This window comes from Phalacrocorax aristotelis, unplaced genomic scaffold, assembly GCF_949628215.1.
Source record: "Phalacrocorax aristotelis unplaced genomic scaffold, bGulAri2.1 scaffold_84, whole genome shotgun sequence".
NCBI classification, from domain to species: domain Eukaryota; kingdom Metazoa; phylum Chordata; class Aves; order Suliformes; family Phalacrocoracidae; genus Phalacrocorax; species Phalacrocorax aristotelis.
This window is the reverse complement of record NW_027441219.1, coordinates 1-10,027: the sequence shown is the minus strand read 5'-3', so window position 1 is coordinate 10,027 and position 10,027 is coordinate 1.

Below are 10,027 nucleotides of genomic sequence, written 5' to 3'. Positions count from 1 at the left end.
GCAAAAAATCGCCAATTTCAATGTTGTGGAAAGGGTGAAAAAAACCCGGAAGTGAACCGTTTGGAAAAGCAATCCCAACTTTTACCTTATGGAAAAGCAAAAAAAAAAAAAAACCCCAAACGAACAAAACCAAAGTAACCCGAACAACAACAAAAAAAGCCAAACCATCCAACCGGAAATCACCAAAACTAAATAAACCCACCGAAAACCCTAAACTGGGGAAAATTTGGGGTGAAACACCGGCAGTTTGAGGGGCATTGCTGGGGCTTATCTGGAATGGATTCGCCGGAGCGGGTCAGTTATCTGGAGCGGATCATCTGCTGCAGGTTAGCCCAGGTGAGTTGCCCGTTGTGGATTATCCTGGGGGGACCCCCTGGTGTCAGTCATCCCCATGCATGTTCCCCGTGGCGTGTCTGCCCAGACATGCCCCTGTCCAGCGGTGTCCGCCTCCTCCCCCGCCCTCCCTCTGCGTGTGTCTGTGCCCTCCCAAACGCTTTCCCCTGACATGGCCCCCCCGCATGACTCTTTTTTCCCCCGGTGACGTCCTCCCTCTCCCTGGCCTCCTGTTCTGTGCTCGCTGAAGCCTTATGCTTACGCAGGATGAGCAGAGCAGGGTGCTGGCAGTGCAGAGGCGAGGCGAGGCGCTGCCAAGCCAACGAAGCCCAAGGCTCAGCAGCGCACAAGTCCTTTGCAGGTCAGCCACTGGCACCTGGTCTGCCTGGCTGCCCCGTGCCCTGACGCACAGCTGCCCCCCTCACCCCAGGCAGCCTGCCTTCGGAAGGGCAGCTGTGTTCCCCTGATTGATTTTCTTCTTTAACCCTCTAGGACCTGTTGACTTGCTGCTCTCCCTGTCACAGCCCTGATGCCGCAGGCCTACAGCAACTGATGGGGCTCACTCCGGGGGGGTGGGGGGTGGGAAAGGGGACCTTTCTCCCCAGGTCGTTTGTGCTGCTTCTCCTCCCTAGGGCGTGGGGTGGGGGTGAGTGGGGCAGGAGGGAGGACGGTAACGGCCACCTGATTTTTAAAGCAGTCGAGACGGAAGGACTAAAATGCTCGAGGCACTTTGGTGGTGGGCGGTGCGGAGGCAACGACTGACACTGCTGGGGCTGCGGGAGTGGGGAAGGTGCAGAGAAACATGAGCTCTGCGCACGCAGTAACAGTTCCGTTATCCCGGCGAACGTCACCCAGAGCCGGCGCGGGTCTTGCCCCAGAGAAGAGTGACGGACGTCGTGCCGGTGCCGCCGTGCTGTGCTACGGCAGCCGGGAATCGCGCATGCGGAGTGGCGATGGTGGACCCTGCTGACACCGTGCGGCCAAAGTGCGGTACCGCACCCGGAACAGACGCATGCGCAGTGGCGACGATGTGTCACTGCTCGCTGCTGCCACCGAGCGACCGAACCGCGGAACAGCGGGGGCCAGCTGCGCTACCCTGCTCGCGGCAGTCACCGAGCGCTCAAAACCGGGTACTGCAGACGGGCAGCCGCCCGTTCCCGAGGGTGAAGTTTTTTCGCTGGTCGCTGCTGCCACCGTGCAAGCAGATTCCGGTACTGCAGCCAGGCAGTTCCGTATGCACAGTGGCGCTTTACTTTCTGCCCCTGCTTCCACCGACCGCCCAAACGCTCGCAGTGCAGGTGGGCAGCCGCGCATGCGCAGTGGCGCCTTTTTGTGCTCGCTGCTGCCACCGTGCGACCAAAGAGCGGTACTGCAGGTGGGCGGCCGCGCATGCGCAGTGGCGCCTTTTGTGCTCTCTGCTGCCACCGTGCGACCAAACAGCGGTACTGCAGGTGGGCGGCCGCGCATGCGCACTGGCGCCTTTTTGTGCTCGCTGCTGCCACCGAGCGACCGAACCGCGGAACAGCACGGGGGGAGCTGCGCTACCCTGCTCGCGGCAGTCACCGAGCGATCAAAACCGGGCACTGCAGACGGGCAGCCGCCCGTTCCCGAGGGTGAAGTTTTTCCGCTGGTCGCTGCTGCCACCGTGCAAGCAGATTCCGGTACTGCAGCCAGGCAGTTCCGTATGCACAGTGGCGCTTTACTTTCTGCCCCTGCTTCCACCGACCGCCCAAACGCTCGCAGTGCAGGTGGGCAGCCACGCATGCGCAGTGGCGTCTTTTCTGCTCTCTGCTGCCACCGTGCGACCAAAGAGCGGTACTGCAGGTGGGCGGCCGCGCATGCGCAGTGGGCCTTTTTGCTCTCTGCTGCCACCGTGCGACCAGACCGCGGTACTGCGGGTGGGCAGCCGCGCATGCGCAGTGGCGCCTCTTTCTGCTCTCTGCTGCCACCGTGCGATCAGACCGCGGTACTGCAGGTGAGCAGCCGCGCATGCGCAGTGGCGCCTTTTCGTCTCTCTGCTGCCACCGTGCGATCAGACCGCGGTACTGCAGGTGGGCAGGCGCGCATGCGCAGTAGCGCCTTTTTGTGCTCGCTGCTGCCACCTTGCGATCAAACCGCGGTACTGCAGGTGGGCGGCCGCGCATGCGCAGTAGCGCCTTTGTGCTCTCTGCTACCACCGTGCGACCAGACCGGGGTACTGCACGTGGGCAGCCGCGCATGCGCAGTGGCGCCTTTTCTGCTCTCTGCTGCCACCGAGCGACCAGACCGCGGTACTGCAGGTGGGCAGCCGCGCATGCGCACTGGCGCCTTTTTGTGCTCGCTGCTGCCACCGAGCGACCGAACCGCGGAACAGCACGGGGGGGAGCTGCGCTACCCTGCTCGCGGCAGTCACCGAGCGCTCAAAACCGGGTACTGCAGACGGGCAGCCGCCCGTTCCCGAGGGTGAAGTTTTTTCGCTGGTCGCTGCTGCCACCGTGCAAGCAGATGCCGGTACTGCAGCCAGGCAGTTCTGTATGCACTGTGGCGCTTTACTTTCTGCCCCTGCTTCCACCGCCCGCCCAAGCCCTCGTAGTGCAGGTGGGCAGCCGCGCATGCGCAATGGCGTCTCTTCCTGCTCGCTGCTACCACCGTGCGATCAGACCGCGGTACTGCAGCTGGGCAGCCGCGCATGCGCAGTGGCGCCTTTTGGCTCTCTGCTGCCACCGTGCGATCAAGCCCGGGTACTTCAGGTGGGCAGCCGCGCATGCGCAGTGGCGCCTTTTCGTCTCTCTGCTGCCACCGTGCGATCAGACCGCGGTACTGCAGGTGAGCAGCCGCGCATGCGCAGTGGCGCCTTTTTGCTCTCTGCTGCCACCGTGCGACCAAACCGCGGTACTGCAGGTGGGCAGCCGCGCATGCGCAGTGGCGCCTTTTTGCTCTCTGCTGCCACCGTGCGACCAAACCGCGGTACTGCAGGTGGGCGGCTGCGCATGCGCAGTGGCGCCCTTTTGCTCTCTGCTGCCACCGTGCGACCAGACCGCGGTACTGCAGGTGGGTCGCCGCGCATGCGCAGTGGCGTCTCTTCATGCTCTCTGCTGCCACCGTGCGATCAAACAGCGGTACTGCAGGTGGACAGCCGCGCATGCGCAGTGGCGTCTCTTTCTGCTCTCTGCTGCCACCGTGCGATCAGACCGCGGTACTGCAGGTGGGCAGCCGCGCATGCGCAGTGGCCACCCTTTGTATTCTGCTCGCTGCTTCCACCAAGCGACCGAACCCCGGGACTGCAGGCGGGAGCTGCGCTACCCTGGTAGAGATTTCCACCCGCCCCTTACCCGATCGCGGCAGTCACCGGTCGATCAAAACCGGGTACTGCAGACGGGAAGCTGCCCGTTCCCCAGGCTGAAGTTTTCCTCTGGTCGCTGCTCCCACCGTGCAAGCAGATGCCGGTACTGCAGCCAGGCAGTTCCGTATGCGCGGTGGCGCTTTATTTTCTGCCCCCTACTTCCACCGAGCGCCCAAACCCTCGTACCGCAGGTGGGCAGCCGCGCATGCGCAGTGGCGACCTTTTAGCTCTCTGCTGCCACCGTGCGACCAAACCGCGGTACTGCAGCCAGCAGCCGTGCACGGGCTGTAGCGACATTTTGCCGCGCTCACTTCTCCACGCCACTTAGTGACCCCCCGCACGCTACGTGGTGACGTCACCGTGGGGGCCGGAACCGTGTAGGCACAGCCCCTAGCGACAGGTGTTGACCCCTTGCGATAGCCCGTTGAGGGCGGTCCTGATACCCCTCGCCACGCTCTTAGCAACGGGCCCTGCCCCCGGCGATGGGCAGGCGGGCCGTCTGATGTCCGACCCACCTGGCCCCACCCACCCACTTTGGTGCTGTGCGGTGCACTTTGCTCTCTGCTGCCACCCTGCGAGCCTTCATCCCTCGGGGGGGCTCGGCCCGCCCCTTTTGCGGGGCGCTGTGGGAAGGGCGGGGGCGGGGCCCGGGGGTCGAAGAGCCCCAGCCGGGGCTCGGGCAGCTCTTGCTGCCCCTGGGCTTCTCTGCCGTCGGTGCTCCCGTGTTCCCTCGGGCGGTCGCAGCTTTGGGGCTGTCTCAGCCCCCCGGGCAGGCGTGCTCTGGCGTTTAGAGAAGCGGAGGCGTTGCCTGAGGTAAGGATTCCAGAGCTTGGCACTCTTTGGCAGCATCTGTACTAGAAAGGTCCCTTGTGGCCTGCTTTGCTTTTTTTCTCCCGGGATGTTGTTTCGGGCGCTGAGGGGGCGGTGAGACGGTTTAGTGGTATGGTGTTCTGTTTGGGGTTTGTTTTTTGCTTTGCTGGTTTTCTTCCCCCTTGTGAGATCATTTCATTCATTTATCATTTCATATTATCATTTACCCCGCGCCATTTCCGTCCCCTTTGGGCAGCAGCGGATCTGCTGCCGCTTCAGGCGGCCGCTTTCTCGAGGGCAAGGAGCTGGGACGACAACGGGCCGCTGCAGGCTCTGGTCAGGGTAAGAGGCTGTTCCCTGGGGAGCCGGCGCAGGGGGAGCGGAGGTACGCACGGGCACTTGTCGGTGCCCCTGGCCGGTAAAGGGAAGGTTAAATTGTTAGAGTGCAAATAAATACATTTTATTTAGGGAGGAGTCGTGACTAAATTTAATCGCACCTATTACTGAGCAAACCAGGCAGTCATTATTCCTAATCTGTAATTAAAAAAAAAATAAAGGCAGTCCTTTTTTATGCCATAAATAGAGTTGCGAGTCATTAATAGCTCAATCTAAATACAGCCGTTATTACATCAACTGCAGGCATTAATGACTCCTGATCAGAAACAAAATAAGGACAGTTTTAGAATCTACAATGAAAATTGAACTGGAAAGCTAAATTGGGAGTGGGTAATACTGAAATTGTAACAGGGCTGTTAGAAAGTTCAGAGGCAGCGACAGCTCCTGCTTCCAACCCAAGCAGTAAACGAAGCTTTAGATTCTTAAATGAACAGAAATAAAGGTGAGCTGTTAAACAGTGGCTGGGTTCAAGCGTAGGCATTAAGAAAATTTGCAGGTGCGGGTGATTCCTGACGAGAACTAACAATTCCAGAAGATTTAGATTTAAAATGACAAAGCTAATGGAGTGCCACAACCGCCCGGATGTAACTGCAGCCGCTTTGGGGGAATGCCCCAGCCCTCCCCAACCACCGCTATTAATTACTGCCAAGGAGAGCGAAAGTGAAAGTAGAAGCAGTGCAGGTGAAATGCGAGCAGTACGCTTTTCCTAAGTCATCTCTTCGTGTCAGGAGAGGAAAGAAAATGGAAAGAAGATGTTTGCAGGGGGTCTGTGCTGGGTTGCCTGCGCGTCTCTTCCGTGCGTCCTTGAGGAGACATTTAGCTCCTGTTGGGCGCTCGCAGGTGGAGACAGGGCGAGCTGGAGGCGGGATCGGTGCCGGCCCTGAAAAAGGGATGGGCAACGAGCTGAGAGAAGAGGGGGCAAGGGCTGAAAAAGGGTCTCCAGTTCTGCAGGGAAGGCAGCGGGATGTGACTCGGCAACCGCTCTGAGGAGTGCAGGGTCATTCGCTGCGATGAAGTCAGGGTCTGCGGCTGGCCCGGAGAGGCAGCAGAAATCCCAAACTCTTTGCAGGGGTACCGGCCAGATTAGGGCAACACCTGAACAGTAAAACCATTTAGGGGAAGCAGAGCTGGGCTGCACCGCGTGGCCAACCTCCCTCTTCTCCGTGAGTCCCAAAGGGGCAGCTCCAAGAATGTGCTGAGAATTCATCCCTTGCGCTAAAAATGAGACGTAAGTAGCACCCACCCGTGAATTTTATTTTCTCTCTCGCTCTGCGGCTCCTGCCTGCTTGTCTCTCCTCAGTGTTCACCTGCACCCGTGCTCGGATGGGGCAGCTGAGGGAAGGTGCTGCCATCTCCCCAGCCCCGGCGGACCGCCCCTCAGCTGTGTCCTCTGTCAGGGAGCGTCGTCATCTCTCCTGCCTCCCAGAGCGTGTCCTGTAGTGGCAGACGCGCGGGCTTTTCCCTGCACGCGCATACGGGAAGGGAAGCACAGTGAGAGCTGGGCTTGTCAAAGAGTAACGGGGGTGGTGGGAAGCGTAGCTAGAACCGGAGAGCTACAGCGCAAAAGCAAAGCAGACGGGACACAAAAGTAAAATGGTGCACAGGAATGCTGAGGCGAGAACTCCCGCAGCACACAGGAAATCAGTGTCGGAATCTATTTTCTTCTGACTGCCAAATTAAAAATAATGGCACGCTTTGCAACGCTAAGCTCGCTCTGATCGTCTGAACTGTTTCTTTCCAACTCCCCACCGCCCCCAGCACACCGTTCAGCCTCCTCAGCCTGAAATGCCTTGTTTTCCTTCTTTTTTTTTTTTTTTTTTTTATGACAGGGCAACTTCTGTTCCCGAGGTGGTGCCCACAGTACAGCTATCTCTTCGAAGGCAGTTTGGTTTAGGTCAGAGAATGTTTAGCCTGGACTGAATCAGCCTCTGTTTCTATTTCTGGAAATCATCGGTCCTGTGCATAAAGCCCGGAAAAAAGGAAATATGAACCAAAGGACGTGGGGCCTGCAGGGCTAGGAAAATATTTGAGAAGAGGTTCAGTGGGGAAATGACTGTTTGTCTGTGGGGCGTCCAGGCAAGCAACCCAGCTGCTAGAAAGCGGCGCTGTCCCCAGGATGGCCTCGGCGGTCCCGTCGGAGTCGGGGGAACAAGGACAAGGCAGGGTGAAGCATCTGACCTGCCGTGTGGAACGTGACTGTACAAAGCACGTGTGATGCACTGCAAGTTCATTTGTTTAAACTGTGAGTTAAAGAAGGTGTGCAGTTGCTTTGTAAACAGCCGACGCTCTAAAGCTACACCCGTCTAACTGCTAGCTGTATTAAATCTATCGTATTGCTGTTTCTGCATTAAAAAAAGTAACAAACCAACACACCTATGTAAGCACGTCTAAGTACAATGGAAAACCACTGTTTAACGCGTGGCATGTGTGGGTTGTTTTTTTGGGGTGGGAGGGTGGGGTGTATGACAAAAACCTGCGAGAGACACACGCACACACGCACGTGTAATGTTTAGCGCTCACCTAAACCCAAAAAAGAAAATCCACTCTTTATTTTGCAGCATTAGCATTAGCTTCCAGCGCACAGCCTGAGCGCGTACCTCTGCTCTCACCATCTGCTCCCTCTTCAACCGTGTGTGGCTGTCATCATCAGCTTGCACAGGCTTTCCTCGTGCAAGTTTCCGCGACAGCTTACGAGAAGGCAGGGAAACAAACCCAGCAAGACGCGTAGTGCCTTCCTCTATGGGCTCCGTCCAGCCTTTGTTAAAATGAGCAGAAAAGAAATCTGCTGCTGCCTTTACCCTGACTCGCTCTTACAGAGAGCATCTGACTTGACCCGCAGCAAAGCGATGCCCCAGGCAGCAGCACGTATTGGCGCGCGCCGCGGTTTCACCCACCTGTTTTACTGCGCCGGTCCTTTCCCACGGCCGATGCCGCAGATGTGGCGCGCCCCACCCCCAAACCTCTTTACGAGGGTTCCCTGGGCTCTGCAAGTCGCCTGCTGGACGTGTTGCTGATTCAGGCACGGGCAAAGTCAGCTTCTTCGCTGGCCTCGGGCCAGGGCAGCCACGTACTCGAGGGAAACTGAGAATATCTCCAGCGAGATCTCACCGGGCGGCTGGGACCTCGTCAGTAGGGGAGAAAGCCAAGCGACTGACACTGAAAGGGAGCTCTTTGCTAGGCTGTAGATCGTAAAGTTAAAAAAGAAAACAAACCTGCCTTTTTAAAAATGCCCTCTTTTGAGTCTGCCACGTTTGATACAGATTTTTAAAATTGCAGGGTATATCTCCTACAGGCCTCATGCAAAGGGAAGTGAGTACTTCTGGCTCTCAGGACAAGGGGGTCCCTCAGGAGCCCAGGCGCTCACGCCAGCCGGCATCTGGCACAGCACAGGGCAGGAGCTTTGGCAGTAGTACGTGAGCTGAGAATGAGAGTCAGGCAGCACTGCACGCTTCTCCTGTGAGCCGCCGAGGCTCGCGCGCTGTACCTTCCACGAATAAAAGGCCAGAAGAGTCAGCATTTCTGCTAGTTCCAGCCTCATCCGTACCCTCGTTAGTGTAACTGTAAGCGAGCGTCCCGTAGCGACTGGGAGCGTGGCAGCTGGGCTTCCTGCGCTGCCTTAGGTTGTGCCCTTGGAGAGACCCTTCTCCGAGCCCCGGGCTGGGTGGGCTGCGGTGCCGTTCAACGCTGAATAGGCACGAAGGCCTATAAACAAAATGTATTTATATTGCACCCATACCCGGCAGCCAACCGCCGCTTTATTTACGTATTCTGCACCTCCTGCCGACGCTTTTAAACTTAGCCGATATTGCCGCAGTTTTCTCTGACGGGGCAGGGGACTGCCACGCAGCAGGGGGAGTTTCTGGGTGCCTCCCACGGACACAGACGTCCTCAGCTGGGTAGGGACAGGGTGAGAGCTGGAACAACTCTGCTGACATGTAAGGGCCGTCCCAGGGCAAGGCTCCTCGGTCTGGGGGCTGAAAGGCGAGCCGCGCTGGGTGGTTGGTGTGGGAGTTGTGGAGCAAGTAGGGGAAAAAAAAACCAAAAAGAAAAAACCATCCAAATGTTTCACAGCAGGTAGAAAGCTTGGCAGAAAGCAAACTGAATGCTGTAAAGACAAAAGCCGAAAGCCGGCTATGGACTGTACGAAAAGAGTCAGTGCCACGGAAAGAGGTTATTTCTTCAACTGACCATAGGAGGCTTTTTGTGAGATAACACAACACCTCTTCTTTCTGCTACAGCGCGGCACCGCAGCAGTAATGGGCCAGAGCGTGCGAGCGCCTTTGGCAGGATCGGTAACGGCCGGGGCACGGCCGACCGGCCAGCCCACCTTCCGCACAAGGAAAACACCATTCCCCTGGAACGCCACGCAGACCCAGGACGGGTAAGGCGGAGGCCGAGCCCAGGCGCCCCCATTGCCAAGGACCACCTTGGCCTTGCAGCGTCTCACGCTTCGGGGTGTTCTGCTGGCCGTGGCTAAGCTCAGGCCCTCTGCTCGTGGCTGCCCCCGGTCCCCCGGCGCCGGTCGGGCCCCAGCCCCCAGCGCGGTGCGGCGCAGGGCAGTGACCCAGCAGGGCGGCCCCACGGGCCCCAGCCCCCCACCCCTCGCCGTGCCTGCGGCCAGGGCCCCGCGGCCGCCGGCCCCTTCCTCCTCTGCCCGCTCCCGTCGCGGACGGCTCGGTATGTGTCACGAGGGGCAGCCCCGTTGAGCAGCTCTGGGAGGGCGCGCGGCTCCGCCCGGCCGTGACCGGGGCCCGCAGGGGTTTCCCGCTCGCTCGCTCGCCCCGAAAGGAGCTGGCCCCGAGCCGGCGCGTCCCCCCCCGCCCGGCCCACGGCGCCCTCGCGAGCTGAGCGCGGCCCGGCCAGCAGGGGGCGCTGGCGCTCAACGGCTGGGCGCGGGGGCGGTCCGGCGCGGGGGAGGGGCCGGTGGGGGCCGGTCCTTCCGGCCGCCCTCTAAGGGCCGCCCCGCGGGGCTCCGGCTTCCGGTGGCGCAGCGCGGCGGAGCGGAGGTGGGAGCGGTGCGTGGGGCGGCTGCGCCGCGAGGTGTCTCTTTGCGGTGCCGGGGCCCCTCTGCGGCCCGGCGTGGGAAGCCCGTGGCCGGCGGAGACTGCTCGGAGCTGGGCGGGGAGCACCGCGGCAGTCCGACCGCAGGCAGCCATCCCCTGCGGT